Consider the following 8,870-nt stretch of genomic DNA (forward strand, 5'->3'; position numbering starts at 1 on the left):
AAGCCACTTGCCAAGAAAATTATGGTGGGTTCCTCTGTAATAACTAGAACATAGTAATAACTAGAATGTAATAACTAGAACAACTCTAGGAGAAGAGCATGAACCCAGCCAGCTATAGTTTATACAACAAATTGTGGCACAATGTGAATTGCAAATACTATTATTCCCTATGGTTTTCTTTTTCTGACTACTGATATGTGTAAGAAGTATTCTTTCAAAACTATTTACTAGATATGTTAATTAAGTGAGCTATTTGCAGCTATAGTTGGTAGGTAATTTTATAAATTCTAGCATCTATTCAAGCAGAATATTGATAGTAGATGGATCTATGCTAATAGAGAACAGGCTTCAATAGTAATCACTAATTGTTGCTTTGGCAGAATTTTGTATTTCTATGCAACTGAGGTGACACCATGGAAAATCTGGAATGGGAATGTTTCTTAATTTGTTAAAGTGAGACTACAATAGTAAGAATGATTCCAGCTCATGGAGCCCTACTTTGGCCAGAAGGGGGTGCTATTGGTCTTTGTAGGTGTGAATCTTAATTCACTTAATCAGATCATGTTAATTAGCAATTTAACTTTAGAATAACCTTCCCAATCTGGTGCCTTCTAGAGTAGTTGGTCTAAATTTCAAATTCCTACTCAGCCCAGCCATTTTAGGTTGAAGCAGCTGCAAACTGGTAGGGAAACAGATAAAATCCAAATGCAAGCAGCCTACATCCTCAAACAAATTTCTGTTTTGAAGTTTTGCTGATTCTTTTAGCAGGAATGTAAGTCTTTAATTTCTGAATAAGAACCTGAACTTTAACATATTAGTTCTGTAACCCCTTTATTACTAACAAGTTAAAATGCCAATTGAATTAGGGTAATTTACCTATTCAATCATTTTGGTATAGGGAATTTTGGAGCTTTGGTATTTCATTCTATTTATATTATCTGTGTTGGTCTGTAACACATATAGATAATCCTTGATTTATGATCAAAAGTGAAATCAGAATTTCTGTTCTTAAGCAAGGCAGTTGTTAAGTGTCTTGCCCAATGTTACGACATTATTTTGCCAGGTGGTTAAGCATATCATTGTGATTGTTAAGTGAATCATGCAGTTGTTAAGCAAATCCAGCTTCTCTCATTGACTTTATTTGTTGAAAGCTGATTGGTAAAATTTCTAATGCTTTCAGAAGACCAAAACAAGTTCTGATTTCTAGAGGAAGCAGATTCTACAAAATAGGGATTTTTACTGAAAAGCAAACCGTAGGAGCCTGATTAATTGTTCTAGTTGTCAAGATTAAACAGTTAAGATTCTAACTGTTAGTATTGTCATGTAGTTTTGACAATAATCAGCTAATAACCAGGTTGTTGTATTCTATCTAGACAACTGAAGTTTCTGAATAGCAGCCCCATATAGAGCACATTAACAATAGTTCAGATGAGGAGTGATGAAAGCTTGAGTTTCTATAAGTGGTCCTCCTGTCCAGGAAGGACCATAAGTGGCTGATCACAGTTGAGCAAAGTGTCTAGCAACTGACCGTTGGAAGTCTGCAATATAAAATCAATGCAAAATCTGCACAAAGATCTATACACAGCCATTGAAAAATGGCTGCCATTATATGGTCATATATGGCTTTGCTACAGGTCAATCCCTCTTGTTTCAAATGCCAACTGCAAGACAATCCTTGTGTCCTGGTTTTGATGTAATCTGAACATAGGGTGCTACCTAGCAAAATGAAATTCAATGGTGAAAAAAAATAAGGTTATACATTTAGACAAGAAAAACCAAATGCACAGGTATAATAAAGGTGGTACCTGGCTCTATAGTGGTAACTGTGAGAGGGATCTTGGAGTCCTAGTGGACAATCACTTAAATATGAGCCAGCAGCGTGCTGCAGCTTCCAAAAAAGCCAATACATTTCTAAACTGCATTAACAGATGGATAGAATCAAGATCACATAAAGTGTTAATACCACTTTATAATGCCTTGCTAAGACCATACTTAGAATACTGCATCAGGTTTTGGTCGCCACGATGTAAAGATGTTGAGACTCTAGAAAGAGTGCAGAGAAGAGCAACAAAGATGATTAGGAGACTGGAGACTAAAATATATAAAGAATGGCTGCTGGAATTGGGTATTTCTAGTTTAACAAAAAGAAAAATTAGGGATGACATGATAGCAGTGTTCCAATATCTAAGGGGATGCAATAAAGAGGAGGGGGTGAACCTATTCTCCAAAGCACTTGAAGGCAGGACAAGAAGCAATGGATGCTAATCAAGGAGAGAACCAATCTAGAACTAGGGAGAAATTTCCTGACAGAACAATTAATCAGTGGAACAACTTGCCTCCAGAAATTGTGAATGCTCCAACACTGGAAGTTTTTAAGAAGAGACTGGACAACCATTTGTCTGAAATAGTATGGGGTTTCCTGCTTGAGCAAAGGTTCGACTAGAAGACCTCCAAGGTCCCTTCCAACTCTGTTATTCAGTCTTTAGAAGATTCCACTTGACCACATTGGTATCATCCTTGGTAAAAGGCAGGTTCTACTGTTAGGTAGAATGAGATGGTAGCCAATATTCTGTTGAGTTTACTGTTAAAGATTGGGTGAAGTGTTCATAAAATTTTCTACCTCATATGCCAAAACAATTTGGCTAGTTTTTGTATTCTACTCTTGGACCCTAAGGAAGAATTACATCATTTCCAGTCTATGTAGTCTTATGTAAGCCATCTAACCTTGGTTTTCAGTTCAAAGACTCCTAAAATAGCTTATGAAAAAAAAAAAGAATTAGCCTTTGCCTTCAAATTCAGTCTAAAAGGGGTGGAAAATCATGGCTGACACAATAACTTAGATACATATAAATATTTCTTTATGATGAAGTGAGAACACTTTGGGGCAGTCCTTTTGGGCAGGTATAATAATTATTTGTTTTCTCTAACTTCTCTATCTGACTAGGTTTATTTCCCACAATGCCCTAATATACCATCATTCTGGGACATGATAGGAATGTGAAGTACGGCTACAAACAATCATGCAGTGCTTTTAGGGATCCTATTTACAAAAATGAGACAGTAGAGTAGGTTGATTGAGTAAGGCTCCCCATGCCCTAATACACTTTGCTGAAAAGGCTCAAGGCCACAACAAAACTGCTTCTTATAGCATATATTTGGGCTAGTGAGTGGTATGGGCTAGATTACTATATAATCCCCTCCTTTTAATCATTTTGCATATATATTTTTATTGTATCTTGCTGTTGTTAATAACATTTGTCTTCCACATTTCCTTTTTAAGAGTTCAAGGTGACAATACTGGTTTCAGTTTTCCACTTTCCTATCATCTCCTGAAGTAGATTAGGTAAACAGAAGGTGGCTGATCAAAGGTTGCCCAGAAAAAACAGTATAGCTGGGAAGGGATCCAGATGTTGCTGAATAACTCCTACAATCCAATCCAACATAGCCAGTGAGTGAGTGAAGCTGGGAGTCATAGTTCTGCAATATTTGGAGAGCAGGTTTCCCAATTTTGCATTATCCTTCCCAGGATAACCTTTCATTTGGTTATTTGAGTTTTGTCTAGCGTCCTCAGGAGACTTGCTGAAAGCTGCCACTTCATCCCTTTTAGAGTTTATGGAATGTGCATTATGTAGAATTGATGCCTAGAGATGTCCTGAATTAGTTTTTGTAATGTTTAATTAAATCAGAATTGTCTAACTTGGACAATTAGACTGCTGTTCTCTGAATTAATGGGTACTATGGTTTAAAATACAAAGCAGCAGGATTGCAAAAACCTGCATTGCTTCAAAATGTCGGCAAAGAAATGCAGAATGGCTAATTCCTGAACCTTATGATCATCTAGATTTTTTTGCAGCACTCATCAAAATCTTCCTAACACCAATAGGAAAGATGCAGCAATCAGCTCTAGTGACAAACGTAATCCAGAGGAGACTGGCAGCTGTCAGACTGAACTAAATCAAGGCCAAGCTGTATTGGAGTCTGTGTGATTTACCAAAGACCTGTAAGGATCTCAAATTCCCAAGCTGTTAAGTGAAGAATTAAGTTCTCCAATGGAAACAAATTGTCAAGAATACTCAAAACATTATTCCATTTTCCATAGTTACCACATGTGGCCATAATTGATGGGTCTTGGGAATCTGATTACAAACATTTTATAAGACCAATATTTATCTAATCCGATACTAAGATTGCAATTTTATGTACTCTTGCCTGACAATACACTTAATAGAACTTTCCTTTGAATAGATGTGCACACTCACAGTTATTAAAGACATTTACTTGTTTTCTGTTTTTGTCAGGCCTAAAATTGTACAGATTATCCAATGTTTAACATAAATGGATATTTTGTGCTTAAATTCACCACCAAATACCAAATATCAAAGCAGTCCAAATTCTCTGCCTGGGGGTGGGAATTACAGGGAATTGCAAGGCAATTAGAAAGAACAGAACTATAACATTGTATTTTGTTTTTATTCAGGGAGACAAGTCATAGAATCATGACAGGAAATCTGGCTTATCCACTCTTTCGTAAACTTCAAAACAATCAGTTTGTTCCTATTGTTAGAAGCTTATCTGTGCATTGATGAAGGCTAGAAACTTGCAGGAAACCAATAAAAATATTCTTTGGATATCATATTCAATTTTTATTACCAAAGGCAACCTTAGCAATGTGATGCTGATTGCACACGGCCCTGCCTAAACCCCATTAGGTCGTTTTTTCGCTTTAAACCTCAGTATTCCATTGTAGACTAGATGACGCCATGCAAAAACAAGTATGTGCCTTTATTTAGCAATGATCCACATAGAGATCTACCTGGCTTTTGGTTCATGCATTCTAAATCTCATTCACACTCCTTCATTGGCCTACCTATCCATTCTGTGTCATTCCTCTCCCTCCCAGCCCCCCTTCCCATCTTAATTCCCCTTTCCCTCTGAAAGTCTCCTCTTGAGCTCTCTAATCCAGAGGAGGCAGCTGCATCTATTTTGGGCTCAAGGAGCTCCCAGCTGCTCCCCATATAGGGTAAAAGCCGGTGCCCCAGCAGGGGACAGACACGGACACCACCTCCTTCAAGACGGATCTTGTGGCTGGAGAAGGTGGGTGGGGAAGTAAGGGGACCTGTCATTCAGGCAGGGTGGGGGGAAGGGAGCAACACCAAGGTACAAGACCTCAGTGAACCTTGTCCCCTGCGCATGCAGCTATGGTGCCAAAGTGCTTGACGCACAAGCTTCAAGACCACATTGATGCAAAAGCAATTCAAGAAAATGTAGATATGCATTTAATGAACACAGTGGTAGCTGCAGCACTCAGCCCCAGGCCTGGGCTTTGGAGCTTCCCAGAGGAAAGACAAATGTGGGAACTGAACCAGAGGTCCACCCCATTCCCCACAATATACTGATCCTTTGGGAAAGTAGGGTGCAAAAGTCATTCATCACCTCTTACGGATGCTTCCCAACAAAACTCTTATTGACACATGACAAGATAGAGGGTGCCTCTAGCAATAAAGGGGCTGATCTTGCCATGCAGTCTTATCCATGAATGTTCCAAGGATGGATACCTAATGAAAGGGTATGCAGAGTCAGCTTAGGATGATACTTAGTAGAAGTGTAAGTGCCAGCTTATTTGCAGGGCACCAAATCTAGGAAATTGATTTATAGAGGTGCAGTCTTAGCTAGAAGGGTAGTCAAGATGTGGCTGTATATAAAAGACTGAGACTTCAATCACATGGTAGCAGATGTCACCTTGACTTTTTTTGACATTCCCCCTCTTGCTTGGAACCTGTGGAAGATACAGGTTTTCACCTTCTCATCTTCTCACAATTACCTTGTGAAATGGAGGTTAATGAAATTACTTATGCCTACAGAATTTGGCCATGGAAGGTTTTATAACCTTTGTAGAAACCTTTGTCTCCCTCGTTACATCTGGGATAGTATTTCTATGGTAAGAAATAGAATTAGAATTGTGGAATGACCATACATAAGGGCTGATTTTTGAAATGTTGTTTGCTTTGAGGTCAAGAGTTAAGAAAGTGAGGCAGAATTAATACCATTTCCCTGCAATATGATGGCTAGATCAGCCTTCCCAACATGTTGGGATACAAAACCTAGAATTCGCCATTAGCAGGGCTATTGTCCACCCTGAATAAGAAATCTGAAAATTGTAGCCCAACCTGTTTGGAAAGGCATCTGATTTGTAGGAAACCTGTCATGGATGAACATCTTTTGCCCTCTGTTCTTCCCTTGCTAAAAATGGCCAGAAGGGTCTATTGGGGTAATGATATGTGGTAATGACCTTATGAAAGAGGGAGAATCCCAAACACAGCAATGGTAAGATCAGAGGCAGCTTAGCCCACAGAAATGTGTGGGTGTGGCAAACATCTCAGAAGGGACTTTTCCTAGTTTCTTTGACTGCAAGGTGAGGGGTTTGCAAGACTTTCAGGCTTGCAAGATAGATGTCAGCTTGTGATGTAGTCCAGACAGGAAGCATATCTTGATGAACTAATTCTATATTATTGTAAGGTTATATAAACAGAATCTTACAAGTCTGAAAGTACATCTCTCCCCCACTGCCTTTACAGTTTAAAAAAACAACAACTAGGGAGGATCCCTTCTGAGACATTTGCTCTGCCCACATCCCTTCTGTGGGTTAACCTGCCTTTTATCCAACAGTTTCCTTGGCTTTGGCTGTTCCCTCTGCCTTCCAAGGTCATTCCCACATGCCATTACAATTGGTCAACAGCAGTATTGGGCTTGCTTTAGCAGGAAATGCCAATCCTGCACTGATATAGTGTCTTGGTACCTCAGGCAAAAGATCCCAAATGCATTTCTTTTCCCAGCCTGGAAATTAAACATGCAATAAATTAAGCAACTAACCACTTGCTGTCCTTTTATGAAAGCCAAAATAATTTGCCTCAGGCAGCCCTCTTGCTTGGTGTAATACTGTCTGGTCTACATGGAAATTTTGTAAGTTGTAGTCCGTCACATCCGGAGAACAACAGCTGAGATATTAAACTAGGCATCAGGTCACTTTGGTTCAAAGCTTTGCTGTGACACTTCTTAGATGAGCATTATTTCTCAGCCTAACTTACCTTGGAAGATGGTTAGGAGGATAAAACATTACAAGTGATATAACTTGTAATTGACAATTAAATTGTTACTTTCAAGGAAGGATCCACAAGCGGTCCTTGGCTTTATGCAGTCATCTCTAGGACCCTAACTGTTGAGGGAGAGCCATATGAAGGTGGAGGATAGGAGGTAAAGGAGTCCTTGTGGATTTTACTCTGCTAGCTATTGCTGACTCTGGGTGTGTGTATGCCCATTTCCATTTTAAATCCATTAAGCAATGTTGTATGAAGACATTTCTGTGTCATTGGGCCAACATGATGTCACAGAGCGCTGTAACCTTCCCACTGAAGTGGTACCTATTTATCTATTCGTATTTCCATGCTTTCAAACTGCTATAGGTTGGCAGGGACTGGGGCAAAGACAGGAGCCACCCTGTTGTATGGAGCTTGGGTCTTGAACCTGGCCTGTCAGATTTCCAGCTGACAAGCCCAGCATCTTAACCACTGAGCCACCATGCTGCTCCCATGAAGGTGGGGGGTTCCAAAAAGTCAAGACAATGACCATGAGATTGCAGACCCACCTCCTGTTTACTTGAAACCACCTTTTTTATACAAGACATATGTAAAAAGGTACAAGGTTTCAATATCCTGGTCACAGCTATCATCTTGAGCTTTTTGACAATACCTTCCTCTCCTTGGACATTTTTACCTTTGCTTTTGGTTGGTAGTTTGTGTCTTCAGTTGCCTTCTGGCAGGTAAATCTAACTTCACATTCTCTTCCAGGCACAGAAAAAAGTTATTTTATTACTAACCACCATAAACTCTGATGTTTATCCTTATGGTTTTGTTCAAAGCAGATTTCTGGACAGACTGTGAGACTTGAAATAGCCATGAAAAAACACTTGAATCTGTTACCTTAAATGATATACATAAAAAACAGGTGAGCTTTGCACACTTTGATTTTTTGACCACTCCTTATGGACATCACCAGTGAATCTGATGAAAGTCACTAGTGATGGGACACAACCAGGTCTCAATAGAAGTGTTGACTTATGAAGAGAAAACCTAGATTTCTATGTGAGGAGAAGGGATTTCTGGACAGGTTCAAAGCTTTTTCTCTGATCCCAAAAGAGATCCACAAAATCAGTTCACTTGCACAAAAGCTAATAAAACAGAGTGTGTGTCTTCCAGTGTTGTCCGAGTCCAAGGTATGTGTCTTCTTGAACATGACATATTAGATGGAAGTTCTCCCACCTCATCTTGAAGGTTTTGAGATCCTACAGAAGGAGAGCCAGGAGATTCTGGTTATCTAGGCATGGTAGAAATGAGCCAACAAATCTGATGATGCACAATAATTCTTTTTGTATTTACACAAGTGTGAAGTCACTGAACATTTAAACTGGTGCCTCTCCAAACCTCATGTTCTTCTCTTATCTTCAGATCTTTGGGGGGAGGCTTGTTTTTCAATATCTAGATATGGACGTGCATGTTTTGATTCTCAGTTTAATTTAAAAAAACAATTTATTAACAAAAAAATCTTGCTCTCTCTTTGTCTTAGAAAACATTACAGTTGTATCCCACACTTCTAATGAATTGAGAAGGCTTATCCCATTTAAACCTTACAAGTACACTATGTTGTTATCAAGGTTGAGAGGTGTGATCACACTGAATTTCAAAATTGAGCAAGGCTGTGATTCCAGATCTCCCTGGACCCACTCCAATCTTATCCATTCCATACACTACATAGCTCTCATAAAATTTCACTCTGCCCTCCAGGACCTTCAAGTTGTTTAAGAGATGGACTGGTGA

Source organism: Ahaetulla prasina, chromosome 4 (assembly GCF_028640845.1).
Source record: "Ahaetulla prasina isolate Xishuangbanna chromosome 4, ASM2864084v1, whole genome shotgun sequence".
NCBI lineage: Eukaryota > Metazoa > Chordata > Lepidosauria > Squamata > Colubridae > Ahaetulla > Ahaetulla prasina.